The sequence below is a fragment of the Lissotriton helveticus genome, chromosome 1_1 (genome assembly GCF_964261635.1).
Source record: "Lissotriton helveticus chromosome 1_1, aLisHel1.1, whole genome shotgun sequence".
NCBI classification, from domain to species: Eukaryota; Metazoa; Chordata; class Amphibia; order Caudata; family Salamandridae; genus Lissotriton; species Lissotriton helveticus.
Genome location: NC_136057.1, coordinates 96,993,980 through 97,014,015, shown reverse-complemented (window position 1 = coordinate 97,014,015; position 20,036 = coordinate 96,993,980). Strand labels below are relative to the sequence as shown.

General features: G+C 44.1%; 1 protein-coding gene across 2 annotated transcripts in view; it reads right to left on the bottom strand.

Annotated features, from left to right (window-relative positions):
• The window catches only part of LOC144756937 (uncharacterized), a 120,769-nt gene that overhangs the window by 32,736 nt on the left and 67,997 nt on the right, over window positions 1-20,036 (bottom strand). The window contains exon 5 of one of the 2 annotated variants that reach the window (XM_078646357.1): window positions 15,651-15,798. The exons of the other annotated variant lie outside the window; for it this stretch is intronic. The gene's annotated coding sequence lies outside the window, so the exon portion shown is untranslated. The remainder of the gene's footprint in view (window positions 1-15,650; window positions 15,799-20,036) is intronic. 2 annotated transcript variants of the gene reach the window in all.

Genomic DNA, 20,036 nt, shown 5'->3' with positions numbered 1-20,036 from the left:
TTTGTTATGCTATTCTTTGTTATGCTATGCTATGCTGTGTTTTGTTATGCATGCTATGTTTTGTTATGCTATGCTGGTGAGGGTGTGTGAGGGCGAGTGAGGGTGTGTGAGGGTGTGTGAGGGTGAGTATGTGTGTGAGGCTAAGGGGGTGTGAGGGTGAGGATGTGTGAGGGTGTGTGAGTGTGAAAGGGTTGTGAAGGTGAGGGGGTGTGAGGGTGAGTGAGGGTGTGTGAGGGTGAGGGGGTGTGAGGGTGAGGGTGTGAGGGTGTGTGAGTGTGAGGATGAGGGGGTGTGAGGTTGAGGGGGTGTGAGGGTGAGGGTGTGTGGGTGAGGAGGTATGTGGGTGAGGGGATGTGAGGGTGAGGGGGGGTGAGCGTGAGGGTGTGTGAGGGTGAGCGTGTGTGAAAGTGAGGGTGAGTGAGGGTGTGTGAGGGAGAGGGGGTGTGAGGGTGTGTGAGGGTGAGGGTGTGAGGGGATGTGAGGGTGTGAGGGTGAGGGGGTGTGAGGGTGAGTGCGGGTGTGTGAGGGTGAGAGGGTTGTGAGGGTAAGGAGGTGTAAGGGTGAGGGTGTGTGAGAGTGTGTGTGAGGATGAGGGGGTGTGAGGGTGAGGGGGTGTGAGGGTGAGGGGGTGTGAGGGTGAGGGGGTGTGAGGGAGTGGGGGTGTGAGGGGGTGAGGGTGTGTGAGGGTTTGGGCGAGTGAGGGTGAGTGGGGGTGAGGGTGTATGTGAGGGTGTGGGGTGTGTGTGCAATCCGGGGGACACTAAACCACAACACTGCATGCAGGTTACTACTCAAAACTACTTACTATTCTACATAATTCTAGGCGTATAGAGCTGTTTCCCATTGTCGCAGATGGATGTTTGGCTGCGAATCAATTTGCAGTGAGGCACTAGAGTGACATGCCAACATGGGGTTATAAAATAAAGGGAGAGTTGGGAAACATCGGAGAAATTCAATTTCCACTTTACCTGCTTTGAAAAAGAGGAATTCGTTGGCGGAGGGAAATAGTTAAATTACAAACATTCGTAAAGGGAACTGTTTGTATATGTGCTCTACACCCCCCGCGGGTTGCAGAGATGCGCTCTATTTTCCTAGAAATGCATGAACACGGTGCTGTTTTAGGATTGACGGGAGCGCTGTGTTTTCGTTGGACACTGGTAGGTCCCACCACCAAGTCACAGTGAATAACCCGCCGAGTACATGAGGTGCAACACTTGTCAATGCAGTTACGCCATACAGGCGGCAGACTTCGATTTTTAAGCCATACATGACTTTATTTTAGCAGTCACCCATCTAAAATTGCATTTGCTTCCATTCAAGTCAATAGGGAAAATGAAATCCACTTATCTATGTTTTTTCAAATTCTACCTCGATCTGGTTGCATTTTCTAATTTCTGCCATACCCGGGGGGAGCTGCAGCAGCAGCACACCGAGCAGGACGTATCACAGACTAACTAAAGCGAGCCAGTAAGAGCAGTATGGGCTTTGCATAAGCCTATGGACATATAAAATAAAAAAGACATTTACCATAAACCTCTTGTGCTCGTCTGATGGCTCTGATCGTCCGGCGGCTGTTCCAGCGTATTTTAATACTTAACTTTTTCGTCAACCATGAATTCTGTCCATTAAAACTTTGCATTTGGGGTTTTTTGAGACCCAGCTTACATTTAAAAACAAGAAAGTAGCCCGGGCTGGGCGGAAGTCAGGCAGCCCTCCTCGAGACAGAGGCGGGGCCTGACCAGAAGCAGGAAGTCGAGCGCGACCAGAGCTTCCCAGGAGGCAGGCTGCAATGGCTGGCGCAAGGCTCCGGAGCAGAGAGAGGAGAGCCCTGCGTGCAGCCGGCGTCCGCCCGGGAAGCCAAGGAGCGGAGTGCCAGTGTCCCTGTGCCCGTTGACGCCGGAGGGAGCAGCCCCGGAGCGGGACCTGACTGGGCACGTTGTCTCCCCAGAAGAGCCCTGCGGAGGAGAAGTCCCGGTGAGTGGGGCTCCGTGCTTGCATTTCTGGGGACAGGAGGTACTCGGGGCATGTTGAGGGCTGCGGGGGCCATGGTATTTGGAGTTCCCAGTGTGGGACTCCAACGATAGTGCCGGCATCTCTCCAGAGCCCACGAGGCTCCCCAGGGGCACTGGCTCGAAAGCGAAACTTTCAACGCACACACAGCAAGTAGCTAGGAGCGCGCTCCCGCGGTGAAAACTGGAAACGAAAAGCGCGTGGCACTTTGCTGTCCACATTCCTAAATACGGGTAACATTAGGTCTGAAGCAGACACCATCAATGCTCACGCATTGAGGATAGGTCTGCTCGACCTAAAAACGACGCGCACCAATGAAAATTAGAGGCAGAGCCGCAAGATCACTTCTGGAATCGTTTCAATTCCAAGAAGCCCTCGTAGGGCAGGAGCAGCGCATGCGCTGCTCACGTCAGGCAGAGACCTAATATTAAAGTAAAAACATAAACACTGGTACTGTAGGAAAGGTCCGTGTGTGCAGATGTGCTCCTTGTGAAAGGTCTAAATGCAGTCACTCAAAGTATCGTTAACCAGTGGCTGAAGTAGGTTGACCCACTGCCCCATGCTGTATGCTTTAAAGGGAGGACGCAAAATGTGACTGACACAACAGCAGACCAATGGATGAAGGGAGCTGGCAGAAAGCCCCATTAAGTAAGTGTATTATACAAATCACGTTTCCAAAACAAAAATGTCTTGGCTAACGCCAACCCTAAACAAACAAAAAGTCAACCCTTCTCCCTCGTAAAAAAAAAAACTCCCAGGCTGTGAAATTAACTATTTATTTAGTTTTTCAACCAATTTGCTGAGCTTCTGTGTGAAACATGGAAGCCACTGAGCACATTTTCAGTACTTTCTGAGGAGCTGCTGTGGCTTATCTGAAGGCTTAGATATTGCCAGGTTCTGGAGTTGTCTAAATGTGGTGGATGGTTATCACCATCACTCCTATGACAGTTGGACGGCAAAAAGCCACACTCTAAATGAGGGGGACAAACTTCAAATGCAACCCAAAATCGGAGTCCGCTCTTTATTTTTTAAAAATGTTCTCAGCAGGATTCATGCACCGGGCTGAAGACGGCTGAAATGCCAGACACCGGTCCTCGGAAGCTTGTTTCCGGTCCAGGGAAGACATGGCTTGGCAGTTCGGGCTGGACTGTTCCCGTGAGGCACAGGGTCAGACTGATTTGCATATGGCCATGTCTGAACTGGGGTGGCAGAGTGGGATAAAGAACGGTGATGGATTAAACCCAGATCTGTTGACTGGGTGTGAGTGTTTGATTGGTTCAGATGCTTCGTCAAATCACCACCCCCTTTTGTACCTCTTTGTTCGCCATAAGTTGGCAGGGTATGCTCAGACGTGAGTCCCTTGCTCACTTTGCCACTGGATTCAAGCAAGCCGGGCTGAAGACGGCTGAAATGCCAGAAACCGGTCCTCAGAAGCTTGTTTCCGGTCCAGGGAAGACATGGCTTGGCAGTTCGGGCTGGACTGTTCCCATGAGGCACAGGGTCAGACTGATTTGCATGTGGCCATGTCTGAACTGGGGTGGCAGAGTGGGCTAAAGAACGGTGATGGATTAAACCCAGATCTGTTGACTGGGTATGGGTGTTTGATTGGTTCAGATGCTCCGTCCATCACCACCCCCTTTTGTACCACTTTGTTCGCCATAAGTTGGCAGGGTATGCTCAGACGTGAGTCCCTTGCTCACTTTGCAACTGGATTCAAGCAAGCCGGGCTGAAGACAGCTGAAATGCCAGGAACCGGTCCTCTGAAGCTTGTTTCCGGTCCAGGGAAGACATGGCTTGGCAGTTCGGGCTGGACTGTTCCCGTGAGGCACGGGGTCAGACTGATTTGCATATGGCCATGTCTGAACTGGGGTGGCAGAGTGGGCTAAAGAACGGTGATGGATTAAACCCAGATCTGTTGACTGGGTGTGAGTGTTTGATTGGTTCAGATGCTCCGTCCATCACCACCCCCTTTTGTACCACTTTGTTCGCCATAAGTTGGCAGGGTATGCTCAGACATGAGTCCCTTGCTCACTTTGCCACTGGATTCAAGCAAGCCGGGCTGAAGACGGCTGAAATGCCAGAAACCGGTCCTCGGAAGCTTGTTTCCGGTCCAGGGAAGACATGGCTTGGTAGTTCGGTCTGGACTGTTCCCATGAGGCACAGGGTCAGACTGATTTGCATATGGCCATGTCTGAACTGGGGTGGCAGAGTGGGCTAAAGTACGGTGATGGATTAAACCCAGATCTGTTGACTGGGTGTGAGTGTTTGATTGGTTCAGATGGTCCGTCCATCACCACCCCCTTTTGTACCACGGATTCTTGCACCCAGCGCGACTTCTGCTGCTTAAAAAAAAATAATTTGTGGGACCCCTGAGCAGGCCTAGGGGGTCAGGGTGTTTCTACTCTGTCCCCTTTTCTTGTTTATCATCTTTTTTCCCCCTTTTTCTTGTGACTCGGTTACCAAGTCACAAGATGGCTGCCAACACTTCCTGGTTTGGAGTGTTGACAGCCAATCAGAGTGAAACTCGTGCCCGGGAGGGTTCGCGAATCCTCCTCGGTGCTCAAATATCAATATTTTTTTAATTTCTCAGAAACTACTGAACGGATTTACACCATTTTAAAAAAAAGCATGCTTTCTAGACCAAGACCTACCTTTTTGCCAAATTGTAATTATATCTATATATTGTAATTGCATTTATAAAGCACCTATGACCCCTGACTGATGAGGCATTGAATTGGTGATTTCCAGTTCCTAAAACCATCCCCTTCCCAACATTAAGCCACAGAGTGCAGTTGTTTGTTTAACAGTGTAAACGGTAAATACCATCACTAGATGGTGACACATTTCTAAATGCATTATTGCCTACCTCGGTTACAGAAGTACACATCACTCCCTTTATAGCCCACTATAATACAAGGCCCAACACTAAAGAGCATTCATGATTTTTCCAAAATGTGTTATAATAGCCGAGTATTTAGCATTACAGCCAAACAATAATTATAGTAATAAAGCATTTAAAAAATCAAATGTCAGTTACCACAGCGAGTATCAGGCATTACCAGGTCCCGAGATAAGATTAGCTAACCGCCCCAAGACTGACGCCTATGAGCTACTATCCTAACACTTCACATAAAAATGCACTTCAAGGAAAACTCTACTACAAGTTACAGTTAATATGCAAGGACAGTCTAAAATAGTGATACCATGTGGGTTCCATGTTAGATTTCTTGCCACTTGACAAGCAAAGAAATGTTGAGGAGCAATTCAGGAAATGTTATTTTACAGTGCTACGAAATGGCTGCAATGATGCATAGGAATGTCCCTTCACCAACCAGGGCATTTGAAGTCCATGAAGCCTCCCTGTGGCACTCTCTCTGCACACGTTCTAGATCTCTTCCCTAAAGGGACATTTCTCTGGACTCTGAAAAGTACGGCTTCATTTTTGACCGCTTCAATAACTCTGAGGGCATATGCGCATGTTGCAGAACCTGTCCCAGAGAATAGCAATCTTCAGGTGCACCAACATTGGCATGGATGGATATGTCGGTGGCCATATTTAGCAAATTGTGTACAGGCTGTATTGACGTTGCCCGTCTCAAGTGCCAATGTTGAGAGGGCCCTTTCACAGATTAAAGTTTACATGGGAAGGAAAGAGCGAGCGAGCATGACCAAAGACTCACTAAACAAGTATTGTATGGTGCACTACAATAAGGTGATTTGTAGAAATGCATTTGGACCTCATATATGCTGTACATACACTGTCAATATACCATGCAGACCCTATGTAGCATTGGTATACATGTACCGCTGGGTACTTGGGGGAACTCACACATTTGGAGGTCGGGCTGAAGTCTCCCTCAAACAGAGAGCAGAAGCCAGGAAGAGTGACTGACAGCACCATCAACATCTGCAAAGACAGCCACCCTGCAAAGAGATGGACAAGTTACAGACACGCCTTATAGACACACGCAAAGACATCCCTATTCTCTTCACAAGCACACACCGACCCTGCAGACACACATCCTCCTGCAGAGGTAAATTAAAAACACACACACAGCTATGTTTCTCTGCTTGCCAGGCCTCCAGGTCAGACAATGGTACAAGCCAGCCTACGCCACAAGAAACCATTGCAATGACTGAAGCCTTTGCCTAGTCTGAGAGATGGAAACAAGGGAAAGATGGGTAAAGGGGCACAGGGCAGCAGGGTAGCCTTGACGTTCATCTGCCTGGGGGACTTGCTTCGAACATAGGGGTAGAGGTGGGCAAGTAAACACATTAACAGGGAGAGACGAATAAAGGGTGTGCACACATTTCTCACAGAGCACTAAGAAGCAGCACAGTGTGCACAGATACTTCACAGTGCAATAAGATGCTGTGTAGTGTACAGATTTCTCATTGTGCAGTACAATCCACTGCAATGCAGTGCCACAGAGTCCTCACAGCGCAGTGTGATGCAGTGACACAGATTCCTCATAGTGCAGTAAGATGCAGTGCAGTGTGCACAGACTCCTCATGGTGTTGTAAGATGCACTGATGTACAAATATTTCTCAAGGTGCAGTAAGATGCAGTGCAGTGACAGATTCCTCATGGTGCAGTAAGACGCAGTGCAGCATGCACAGGCTCCTCACAGTACAGTAAGTTGCAGTGCAGTGCACAGATCTCCTCTTTAACTCCAATGATGCCCACAAATACCCGCAGACTGGAAGGACAGCCCCAGGGGCCCCCGGATAGAAGAGCCCAGCTCAGCCCAGGGGCCCCCGGATTCAAGAGCCCAGCTCAGCCCCAGGGCCCCGGATAGAAGAGAGCAGCACAGCCCCAGGGGCCCCGGAAAGAAGAGCCCAGCTCATTCCCAGGGCCCCCGGATAGAAGAGAGCAGCTCAGCCCCAGGGGCCCCGGAAAGAAGAGCCCAGCTCAGCCCCAGGGCCCCCGGATACAAGAGCCCAGCTCAGCCTCAGGGGCCCCGGATAGAAGAGCCCAGCTCAGTCCCAGGGGGTCCGGATAGAAGAGCCCAGCTCAGCCCCAGGGGCCCGGGATAGAAGAGCCCAGCTCAGCCCCCCAAGGCCCCCAGATAGATGAGTCCAGCTCAGCCCCAGGGGCCCTGGATAGAAAAGCCCAGCTCAGCCCCAGGGGCCCTGGATAAAAGAGCCCAGCTCAGCCCCAGGGGCCCCCGGATAGAAGAGCCCAGCTCAGCCCCAGGGGCCCCGGATAGAAGAGCCCAGCTCAGCCCCAGGGGCCCCGGATAGAAGAGCCCAGCTCAGCTCGGCTCCTGCAGAGATTCCCACCAGGATTTTTCAGTCTATTTCTACAAACACAGCAGAAGGTGCTGACAATCTCCTACCTGAGCAGAGACCTGTTCAGAGATGTCCAGGCTCATTCCTCATTTCTTTCTTTTTTTTGGTGGGGGGGGGGGTTGTGGGGGGGAGGGCCAAATCTGGGGCCTTAGGGGGGGTCTGTGAGGGTCTGAAGATGAACCACCAGACAGGGGTCCTTCCTCCTCTGCAGCAGGCTGGACACAGAGCACAGGGAGGAAGTAATGTCAACACCGCTGCTGGTGCTGTCTCTGCCGCCTGTCTCTGCTGCCGCTGACCCGGAAGAGGAAACCCTTCTTCCTTTCATCCAATGTGCAGCTCAATGGGTTTCATTAGCAGGCGAGGAGCGCCCTCTGGTGGGCGCTGACGGAACCGCCGCCTCCAGGCTCCAGGAGTGAATACATTTCACATAAACAAGCATTTATACCTGCAAAGACCTGGGATTTCAGATGTCACAGACGTGAATGGTTTTAAGGATCAGACAGTTCAAGTACAGAGCCTCACACTTGGTTGCTGCTGTAAAAAAGTATTTATAGCTTTACTTCAGCATCTTCCAAACACTGATGTAAAGGACTTTAGAGTATTTAAAGAAGGGTGACAACTGGAAGTGGCAGTCTGAAGTTCAATTAATATATTGCGGTCATCCAGTGAATGTGGTTTGCTTCGTTATTTAAATATGCATTATATATATAGCAATTTACATTGAAGAATGAGTGGATATATATAAATAAATATTTGGATGGAGGATTTAGTAGCAGTGTAATTGACTGTTTACTTGACCAATTTATAATGTCTCACTAAATATAGTGGATAGTGACTAAACTGTGTGAATATCTGTATCACTTTGTCAGTTGTTGTGTAAACTGATTCTACAGTTGGTTACTAGCTATGTGAAAGTCTATATTAGTTATTGATCAGTTAACTGAGTATTTGTATGGGAGTGTGAAAGTGTGTGTGGTTCGGTGGGGGGTGTGTGACTGTCCGAAGATGTGTGAATAGTTGATTCAGTAGATATATGAAGTTAAAACTACATGTTCTAACAGTTTGGGTGAGGGAATCTCTTTATGGGTGTGGTGATGAGCAATTGAGCAAATATATTTCTCAAAGGTACAGGTACAACAAACTAGAAAAATAAAAGGCAGTGTATGTGTCAGTTGTTGTATATAAATAAGTATACATAAGACACAATGATTGTGTGAGTGACTGTATGGATAACAGTATACTTGTATTAATGATTTTATAATTCACTAAGTATGACTTACTATCTAAATGAATAGAAGAAGTGGTGTTTGTATAAGTGTTTTGCTAAGTAAATATGTAAGTATGATCCATTGTTTGCATAAGTGAGTAGGATGACTTCATATGTGAATAGGATGCGTGCTGTTGTTTAATATCGAAATATAGGTGTATAAGTATTTTTGATAGTGTTCTATTGTTCATTGACAGCATGTATGAGTGAATCCATAGGTAAGTGATTAGATGTGTGTATACATCTATGAATCACTGAGTGGATTTTTAGATGCTTGTATTGCTGTGACAATGGATTTAAATATGATACTCTGTATTTTACAAAGAGTGATGAAAGATTTTACTAGTGTATGAAAAGGTGTATGTGATTGTCACGTGGATGATGTCATCAGTGATGTCATCAGTGATGTCATTTGAGATGTCATCAGTGATGTCACTGACCATGTCATGAATGATCTAATATGTTACATCATCAGCAGTGGATTGCGGGTGCGCGAAATATAGTTAGTACAACTAACTATATAGGAGCAATTTCAATGGTTTTGTATGAGTAAAATGTCCAGCTAACTATAACACCACTAAAACTTATAGTTTTTTGAGTGAATTTCAAAGGTTTTCGTAAATGCTAATTCCTAACTATATAAGGTCTGAAGCCTATGGTTTTTTCAGTGAATTGCAAGGTTTTTTTAAATGCTAATTCATAACTATATAAGGCCTGAAATCTATGGTTTTTTCAGTGAATTTCAAAGGTTTTTTAAATGCTAATTCTATTAGCGGATAACGTTTAAATATATTAATATCCTAGTGGGACCACCTGAGCAGCCCTAAGGGGTCAGGGTGTTTCTACCCTGCCCCCTTTTTGTGTTCTACACGTTTGTTTTTCTGCTTTCTTGTGCCTAATAACTAACTATATAAGGCCTGAAACCTATGTTTTTTTCAGTGAATTTGCAAGGTTTTTTAAATGCTAATTCCTAACTATATAATGCCTGAAACCTATGGTTTTTTCAGTGAATTTGCAAGGTTTTTTAAATGCTAATTCCTAACTATAACTGGTGTGTAACCTATGTTTTTTTTCAGCGAATATATATATATATAAAATTTCTATGGCAAAATGAAACCCCTCATTTTGTTCCTTTTCAAATTAAATGTATTAAGTGTTACTACTTTATTCCAATCAAGATGACTTCAGGTGTGCCATACTTTTGTCATAAGTAAGACTGTTAGCGTTCTAGTTGTTCTTTAGAACACTCTGGGACATTCTGTCATTGGGCTATAGTTGGGCTACATTTGGCTGATATTTGGGCTACATTTGGGCTCTTTTGTCTCTGGTGGCCATCTTGGGAGACTGCATATCAGAATTTTTTTAATGAAATATAAGAGGATTTCAGAAGTCACTCAAACTGTGCCCTAATTTTTCTTTCTTCAGCACTAATCATACTTTCTATGGCAAAATGAACCCCCTCATTTTGTTCCTTTGCAAATTAAATGTTTTAAGTGTTAACACTTTATTCCAATCAAGAGGACTTCAGGTGTGCCATACTTTTGTCATAAGTAAGACTGTTAGCGCTCTAGTTGTTCTTTAGAACACTCTGGGACATTCTGTCATTGGGCTATAGTCGGGCTACATCTGCCTGATATTTGGGCTACATTTGTTTTTTTTGTCTCTGGTGGCCATCTTTGGGCTACATTGGGCTACATTGGGCTACATTTGGGCTCTAACATATATATAGCCCAATGTAGCCCAATATATATTTTCTCAAAGTTAATTTTCGTAAAAACCACTGGAGCATATATCTTGAGACATAGCAAAGGCACATCGAGGTACCAGTCCCTACAATTTTGCCAAGTTTGGTGGAAATCCATTCAGCCGTTCGGGCTAAAAGTGAGTCCAACCGCCCTATGGAAATTAACATGGGGAAAACAAGTTTTGGGACCCCCCTTTTATCCCGGCCCCCGATTGACGAATCCCCCCCACACTTTCAGGGAAGGAGCGGAGAGCCGCGAGGCAAATTTAAGGAAAATTTCAGGCAGATTCCTCAACCGGCGCCAAAGTAATTCCCCATAGAATGTTGCAATTTCCCTATGGAAAACAATCCTAACTATATATACCTTCTGACTATTGCCAGTAGGTAATATATATATATATATATATATATATATATATATATATATATATATATATATATATATATATATATATATATATGCAAACACAGAATCCAACCAGTTTTCGTTAGATAAGAACGGCCAGCACTTCGGTGTCAGATATTCAAAGTTTATTTATTCTCCAAACCCCCTTCACCCCCGACAGACGCGTTTCGCAGTTAAGCTTCGTCAGTGTCAGTTTGTGCAAAATTTCAAACGCCATTTTAAACCCCTCGCCGATATTCATTTCATTGACATAGAAGATGTTCCTTCATAGTATCACGGCGGCCATCTTGTAGTATGTTATTTACAACAATTTACAATGGTCAAAAATGGAAAAAGATTAATATTAAAGTGCTCTAGTGCATTTTTTAAAATCATTGACAGCAACAAACATTTATATCTCTTTCTGCACACTACAATTAGATATTTCATTGACATTATATCATTTAGCTCAATGCCTGTAGAATTTAGTAGTTTGATTATGGAAAACAGGGTTTGTGTATGTCTCATATCGGGGTGTATCCCCAAATATAATTTTTTTTTACATTTACTATCTACACAACATTCTCCTGTTACTGCCCATTGAGCCCTGTATGGGCTTTGATCCAACTAACTTTCATACATGTATTTACATTTACATATTTACAAGGCTTGGCCTGGGTATCCTGCAAGATGATCTCTTCCTCTCATATATCAAAAGCACTCATGTTTACTACCAATGTTGTCTTATAGATGGACCCACATTTCTGCATCATTATTCAGACCCCATGGTGTCATCGTTTTGAGGTCCATAATGTATCAAGACTCTGTGACGCGGAGTAGCTTTTCCTTATCCCCGCCACGTTCTGATCTTACAATTTGGTCTAGGCAGTAATACCTGAGTAAGCCCCTGTTGCTTTCATGGAATTGGGCAAAGTGACGGGCCACCGGATAGGTTTTATCCTTATTCGCGATGGCCCTCATATGTTCAAGGACTCTCAGTTTGGTGGGTTTAATGGTGCTGCCAATGTACCGTTTATTACACGGGCACAAAAGACAATACACCGTAAACTCTGAGTTACAATTCAGATGTTTCGTGATAACCCTGTTGGGTTCACACCCTCCAGAGCTTCCTGGGTATTCTTTTACTTTTTTACTGTACTTGCACGCTTTACAGCGTAGGCACGGGAAAAATCCTGTGACCTTGCTGGTAGTTGGAATTGGTGTAGCTGGGGAGAAATGACTATGTATCAAGTGATCTGAAACTGACTGGCATCTTCGATATGTGATGTTAGGTTTGTCAGAAAGATGTTTCTTCAAAATATTGTCTGTTTTCAATATATGCCAGTTTTTCTTAAAAGACTGGACAAGGTCACCTGATTTTACACTAAATGTGGTGATCATTCTGACCTGATCATCTCCTTTTTGAGTCTCCTTCACCAACAGGAGATCCCTCCTGTTGATGGTATCCGCCTTTTCAGTGGTTTGATGTAATATTCTCTGTGAGTAGCCCCTTGCTCTGAATCTGTTGTTAGCTTCTATTTGGGCCTCTCTAAAATCCGTTTCCACTGAACAATTTCTTTTTAGACGGAGACATTCTCCATAGGGTACATTACTAATTAGACTTCTGGGATGGTGACTTGCCGCATGTAGCACGGCGTTTCCCGCTGTAGGTTTCCTATATAATCTAGTTTGTAAATTATTTTCTTCCACAAATACTTCCAAGTCTAAGTAATGCACACTCCTATCACTGATTGTACTCATGAATCTAAGGTTCAGATCATTCTTGTTCAGCGCGGATACAAATTCCTCAGCCGAGGTTCTATCTCCGCGCCAAACAATAAAGAGGTCGTCGATGTATCTTGTCCACATCAAAATTCTTTCGTTCCAGATCTCATTGTCTCCTCCCCAGGCCTCGTGCTTCTCCCACCAACCTACGAATAAATTCGTGTAGCTGGGAGAGAAGAACGAGCCCATAGATGTTCCACTAGTTTGTTTATAAAGCTGGCCAGAAAATAGAAAGAAATTATTGTACAGACAAAACCTTATCATACACACAAGCATTTCACTATGTGCCCGAAACTTCTCACTTTTCCTATCCAGGAACCACTTCGTGGCACTAATCCCTTTTTCGTGGTCAATGCAAGTGTATAAATTCACAACATCCAATGTTATTAGCAACATGTCCTTATCCCAAGTGACACTGTCCATAATGCGAAGGAAATCCTGAGTATCTCTCACATACGACGGTAGATCCTTCACAATAGGAGCCAAATAAGTGTCAATAAAACGTGAGGTATTCTCCAAGAGGTTCCCTATCGCCGAAACAATAGGTCTGCCCGGTGGTCTTTTGGCATTCTTGTGAATTTTCGGCAGATGGTAAAATGTAGGGAGAACAGGAGATTCACAATGGAGAAAGGAAAATTCATCTGAGCTCAACATGCCATCACGCTTCCATTTATTCAGAAGAGTGTCGTATTCCATGGTGCTCTTCACATACAGTTCTCTCTTTACCATAGAATAGCATTCTGTATCTCTTAGTTGTCTCAGTGCCTCATACTCATAATTCTCCTTAGAAAAAACAACAATGTTCCCACCCTTATCTGAGGGCTTGATCTCAATCGATTTGTCATTACGTAACGATTTTATTGCTTCCCATTCTTTCCTTGTGATATTAGATTTTTTCATATCCATTTTGGTATTTGCCATTTTCTCCAGATCTGCCGTCATAGCCTCACTAAAAACGTCTATCGCATCGTGAGAAGCATTTGGTAATTGTTTTGATTTGTTTTTTAGATTGCTCCGGTCTCTCACTTGTGCGATATCATTTCCATTGTCACTCTCTGTATGAAGTTCACTTGTTTGCAAATCCTGCGTAGGAGTCAGCAGGATATTTAGGAGATTATCCTCTGTTGTTACCTCTCTGGGTATATTCTCAGTCATTGCTTGCTTTGTTGTTTCTTGCATTATCATTGGATGTTGTAAAAAGATTTTTTTGAATTTTAATTTCCTTATAAATCTGAACAAGTAGATTTTGGTGTCTACAAGGTTGAACTCGCTCGTTGGACAAAAGCTCAGACCCTTTTTGAGTACCTTGATCTCATCATTTGTTAAAGTCCTTTTTGACAAATTGATGACATTATTGTCTTCCATTTTCGTCATTGTTTCCTTTGATTGGAAACACTCCGTGTGACCATCGGGGTGGTGGTGCCCTGCGAACCTCCCCTTGTGCCTCTTCCCCCGCCTCGTCCTCCTCTTCGGCTTGTTTGGGGGGGATGGTTCCTTAATTGTGGTCTTTGCATGATCTCTTTCATCACCTGGTACTTGTCGAAAAAAGGCTTTGCATTATCTTTTCCTTTCGTGGGAGGAGCCGTATTGTGTTCCCCATCCGATAACTCTACCTCTGATTCCTCAGTATCAATGGTGTTCGTCTGTCCTTTCCCTTGAGCGAGTCTCTTCCTTGTGGCATCATACTTGCGTGCAAAGGTTAAAATCCTGCCCGACAAGTAGTCTTGCTCATCCCTTTGGAATTTTGTCTGTTTTCTTTTTCGTATTTCCAGTTCATATTTTTTAAGTCTTTTGGCCTTAGCTGTTCTCAATTCCTCACAGGCCTTGGTATCCTTTTCTTTGGCAATGGTTTCCTCCAGGTCTGTTATATTTTTGATGCATTTATCACGGTCGCTCCAAGCATATTTTATGAGCATTCTGACCATCCCTTCGCTGATTCCGCAGTATATTCCGCCCAGTCTTTCAAGAGGGCTGGGTCCGGGTTCTTATATGATGGGATTGTGTAGATGCGTAAACCCCTGGGGATCCGATTGCAGTCTATATATCTTTCAAGGGAGGTGGCTTCCCACCATTTTCTCACTTCTCGTTCTTGTAGCCTCTCTAGTTGTTGAAACAGGCTTTTGAGATTGGTGGTTGCCACTATGGGCTCGAAGGTATCGTTTGTGCTTGTCGGTCTTTCTTTTGCCGACATGAACATTACATTGGCAGCTGCCTCCCTTTCCCCCGTGAGTTCTCCCAGGGTCGCCATTGTAAAAATGTCTGAGTGTGCACTTTTAATTTAAACCAGTTCACGGGGCAGTGTCATTACACACGTTTTTGTCAGGGGGTTTGGAGAGTTGTTTGTTACACCATACGGGACCGAGGGAGAGCGTATTCAATTCTATATGCGCGCTTGCAAGGGCTGACTGAAGTCACTCACCGCTGCCGGATACGACGTTCATTGGGCGTCCACTAACCGTCGGCGTCCTCCGTTCGTCCTCTCACGACTCGCGGGTGACCAGTCGTCCTATTCCACGCTCCTGTTGTTTCCTTCAGAGACCGAAATTCGTCCTTCCTTAATCCAGTTGTTGCTCCATTTCCCTCGGGGCAGACGGCCAAAAATGTTTTGCACACAGGTCCTCCACCGCCGTCGCTCCACAACGTATATATATATAATCACGACGTAGTTTTTGGCAAAACCAAGCCACTTCTACGGCGGGCAACACGGCAGGGATGCCACTCCCAAAATTTTCCACCAACAACCCCAGTCATGCGAGAAATAAACTCACTGGTACCGTGGCCTCAATTCTTCAAACGGTATTTATTTCAACAACGGGTAAACCCGCCGCGTTTCGCAGTTAACCTCACTGCTTTCTCACGGGTGATTCAATAGAGTGCAATACACATTTTTAAAGGTGCAGGGTTCAATTGACGTCAATTTCATAAACATAGTAGACATACTATAGTTTAAATTCCATGCATTTTTTCAAGTGAATAACGTTTTTCAAAAGAACTTCATTCGCTTTTTGTAATACATATAACATAATTGTGAAAAACATAAATCAAAATTGTTTTTGGAATCATCATTTTGTTTAAAACAATCCTGCCCCAGTGGGCTAACTATTATTCTAAGTCAATTTTAACAACAAGTGTTAATTCTTAAATGATAACCAAATAAATATTGTTACCCTGGCTATTTAGCCAACAAAGTCCATAGAGTTATGCAATCTTCACAATACCGCCCCGGTGGGCTTTCATATATGCTTTGACGATTTTGCTCCAGTGAGCTCATTTTCATAAGTTCTTTATAATCATCTTTATATGTTCCTTATTTTTCTGCAATAGAGTAAACAATAAAGTCTATATTAAAAAATTGAACCCAGTGTCAAAATACAAAAATGAAAACTTTAAAAAACTTTTAAAAAAGATACTCAGTAAGAAAGGGTGTGAATACGGGTTAGTACTTCTTAGATGTATTGATATCTCATCATCAAAATTTAAACCAAACGGGATCTCTGTGTTGTATTTCATATATATATCGTGAACAAGGCAGCAGTGGCTGCTGAAACACGTAGATTTTTTTCCTCGTTTAAATAAAGCCCAAAGGTATTTTTGAATCTTGCCTGGAGTGCCGGATGATTACTTGTTGAACTGTGGATAATCTTATATATGATTTATATGCATATATATATATATATTCACTGAAAAAACCATAGGTTATAGACCATATATAGTTAGGAATTAGCATTTACAAAACATTATTTTACTCACACAAAACCATTGAAATTCCATATATAGTTAGTTGTACTAACTATATATCGCGCACCCGCAATCCACTGCTGATGATGTCACATATTACATCATTCATGACATGGTCAGTGACATCACTGATGACATCACTGATGACATCTCAAATGACATCACTGATGACATCACTGATGACAACATCCAGTGACTGTATGTTTCTGTAAAGTTAAAATATGTCTTATATATTGAAGAATGAGTGGATGTATAAGTGTCTGGATGATGTATTTAGTAGGTGCATGACTGACTGTATAAGTGAGTGATTAAATGTGTCTCACTGAGTGCATGGGTTAGTGACTAAACTGTTTTAAATTGTGCACCATTGTGTCTGTTGTTTTGTAATCTGATGCATGTGTTGATCATTAGCTATATGACTAACTATATGGGTTATTGATTAGTTGGCCAAGTATTTGTATGGGAGACTGAGTGTGTGTGTGGGTGTCTGGGAGGTGTATGCCTCTGTGCATAGATGTGTGAGCATTTGATTCACTAGATGTATGGGTTCAAAAGTGCATGTGGAAACAGCTGTATGGGCGGTTTACTGTGTGCATGAGTGTATTGGTGAGTGAATGGATATCTCAGTGCTACATGTCAAAGTAAGTACATATGTAAAACACAGTACATGTGGTAGTTGACATATATAAATAACTGTGCATAAGAGCCAGTGAATGTGTGAGTGGCTGTATGGATTATTGTGAACTTGTATCAGGGATTGTATAACAGAGTAAATATGTGTTATTATATGTTTCAATAAGTAAGGTGTGTTTAACTATATAGTTGAGGAAATGGAGGTGTGATTGATTCTTTGCAAGACTGATTAGGTGTGTGAGTAACTCCATGGAAGAGTGACAGTCTGTGAGTGTCTGTTTACACTGAGTGTATCTAAGGTTATATTAGAGTCTGAAGAGGTTCATCGTATCATCACATGAATGATGTCATGAGTAATGTCAAATGAGATGTCATCAGTGATGTCATCAGTGATGTCATTTGAGATGTCATCAGTGATGTCATCAGTGATGTCACTGACCATGTCATGAATGATGTAATATGTGACATCATCAGCAGTGGATTGCGGGTGCGCGATATATAGTTAGTACAACTAACTATATATGGAATTTCAATGGTTTTGTGTGAGTAAAATAATGTTTTGTAAATGCTAATTCCTAACTATATATGGTCTATAACCTATGGTTTTTTCAGTGAATTTTCAAGGTTTTGTAAATGCTAATTCCTAACTATATATGGTCTATAACCTATGGTTTTTTCAGTGAATTTCATAGGTTTTTTAATAGCAAATCTTTATGAAAATAAATACATTTTAAATCGAATTTTATATTTTATAATTTTTATTTTTTTTTAATATTATTTTTGGTGCGCTCCCGGGGCGCGGACAGGTGAACGCACGGGTAAGCGCAATCTTGCGGCGCGCCCCGGGGCGCGTACTAATGCGCGTCCCGGAAGCGCTATTGCCGCGAACGAAAACAACATCGTGACGTATCGCGTAGCCGCCACGCCTTGCGTCATAAGACACGTATCGCGTAGCCTCGAGATGCGTCTTATGACGCACCGCGTAAGCGCCCCTGGAAGCGCATACGATCGCGCAACGTAAGCGCCCCGATGCGCTTACGATACACGCCCGGGACGCGCCCCGGGGCGCGTAGCGTAAGCCCGTCAAACCATGTGACTTTAAAATAACACTTTTCATTGGTTCAGAAATCCACCCATTTCTCTCACTATTGCTTTGTACTTGGAGAGAGCAAGAGCTGTTCTGTCTACTCTGTTTATCTCCTACTTTTCTGATCTCCAGCAATGGCTGCAAGAGAGTCATCCAGCAGTGATTCAGACGGATTTTTAGATGAGGACCCTCCTCAGCAAAAGAAAAAAAACCATTTCATCTGGAAATTTTACGACATCCCTGAAGGACAGAAAAAAGTCAACGCTCCCAAAGTAACCTGCAAAATATGTGGGAGTAGTTTATCCAGAGGCAATCCTCTGAAAAAATATAGTTTTGGGAATGCTAATTTGATCAGGCATGTGAAAAGAAGACACCCTAACAACTTTGCCAGGGAGAGAGTCAGAGAGCTGGCACGGAATGTACCCACAGATGGCGGCAGCACCTCCACTGGTGGAGCAACACCTTCGGGACCAACCCGTGGAAGAATGGTCCCCAACATTCAGCCGGTGTTTGCAGGCATCAAATTTTTGTGCACGGAGTGCGACGAACTGCTCTGCTATGGGGAGCAGAGTGTTGAACTCATTGCCCTAAAGAAACAGCAACACCGCTGCTCTTCCAGTCCCTAAATTTTCAATTTTTTTTGCTCCTGTTGAGCAGTTTTGGAATCCTTGTTTTTGTTTTTCCCTTGACAAAAATCCCAAAAAAATATAAAATTGTTTTAAAAAGTCTAAAAAATATATAAAACAACAAAAACAAAAAAAATATATAAAACAACAAAATCAAAAAAAAAGTTCTTTTCAGAACTACCTCCAATTTATAAAAAAAAGCTTTTTTTTTTTAAAAAAGTCTGTCATTTTTTATCTCCATGGTACGCTCCCCCGTACGCTCCCCGGTGTGCGTACCGGGCGCTCCCCCCCGTGAAAATCGAATTTTTTAAAAAAAAATTTCACCCGCGGGAGCCTTTTAAGGCCCCCACATCAAAAGTAGGGGGTCAGGGGGGTGTACCCTGTCCCCTTTTGCTCATTTCCCCCCTTTGATTCTTGCCACCTCTTGTGTCTCAATCCTACCGAGACACAAGATGGCGGCCGCTGCGGACTGTTTCGAATGTTTACAGACACCCGAGAACCAATCAGCTTGCCGTGCGCAAGTCGCGTGGCGCGCCTGGAGCGCTCCCCGGTACGCGTACCGGGCGCGGCTCTAGATATATATCTTTTTTTAAACCTAATTTACTCAAAATTCACAGGACCACATATCTTGAGACCTAGCAAAGGCACATCGGGCAAACAATATCTACAATTTTGCCAAGTTTCGTGGAAATCCATTCAGCCGTTTGAGCTAAAAGTGAAGCCAACCGCCCTATGGAAAATTGCATGGCAAAAACATGTTTTGGGACCCCCCTTTTTTCTCGGCCCCCCCTTGACGACCCCCCCCCCAAATTTTCAGGGGCAATTCAGAAACAAAATGTTCCATTTTCCTGAAAATTTCAGCCAATTCCGTCCACAAACGCCAAAGTTATTAGACATAGAATTTTCAAAAATCCCATAGAGAAAAAATCCTAACTATATATACCTACTGGCGACCGCCAGTAGGTAATATATATGTAACCAAAAATGCCCAGAAGCTTGAGGCCGCACAGCACTGCAGGTGAGTAACAACTCTATTTAAACCAAGCAGGCAGCTTAACATCCCTTTGGAGTCCACGGCCTGACGCGTTTCGATGCCGCTGTATGCATCTCCTCAAAGGCCGTGTCAGCGGAGGTGATTAGTGGCTACCGCATCTCCCCTACGTGTTTCCATAATGGGGGGCTTTCAGTGCTCCTCCTTTGGTGGCAGTTCATTTTTAAATGCACGCTGGGATTTGAGGTCTCATTTTGCCAATTAACGCCCTCTAGTGGGTTACCTCCGCTGCAGCTAAATATGGACAATTATTCTCGGCCCTCCATTGAGCCTTGGATGAGACTCTGCCGGCTTCATTAAAGGTTCCCTGCAGCCTTTGCATCTAGCAATGCGATAAGTTGATGGTTCGCGGGTGGGCCCAGATTACAAATTTTCAGTATAGGATGGGGGGGATCAACCCCTTTCCAAGACTCAGGAA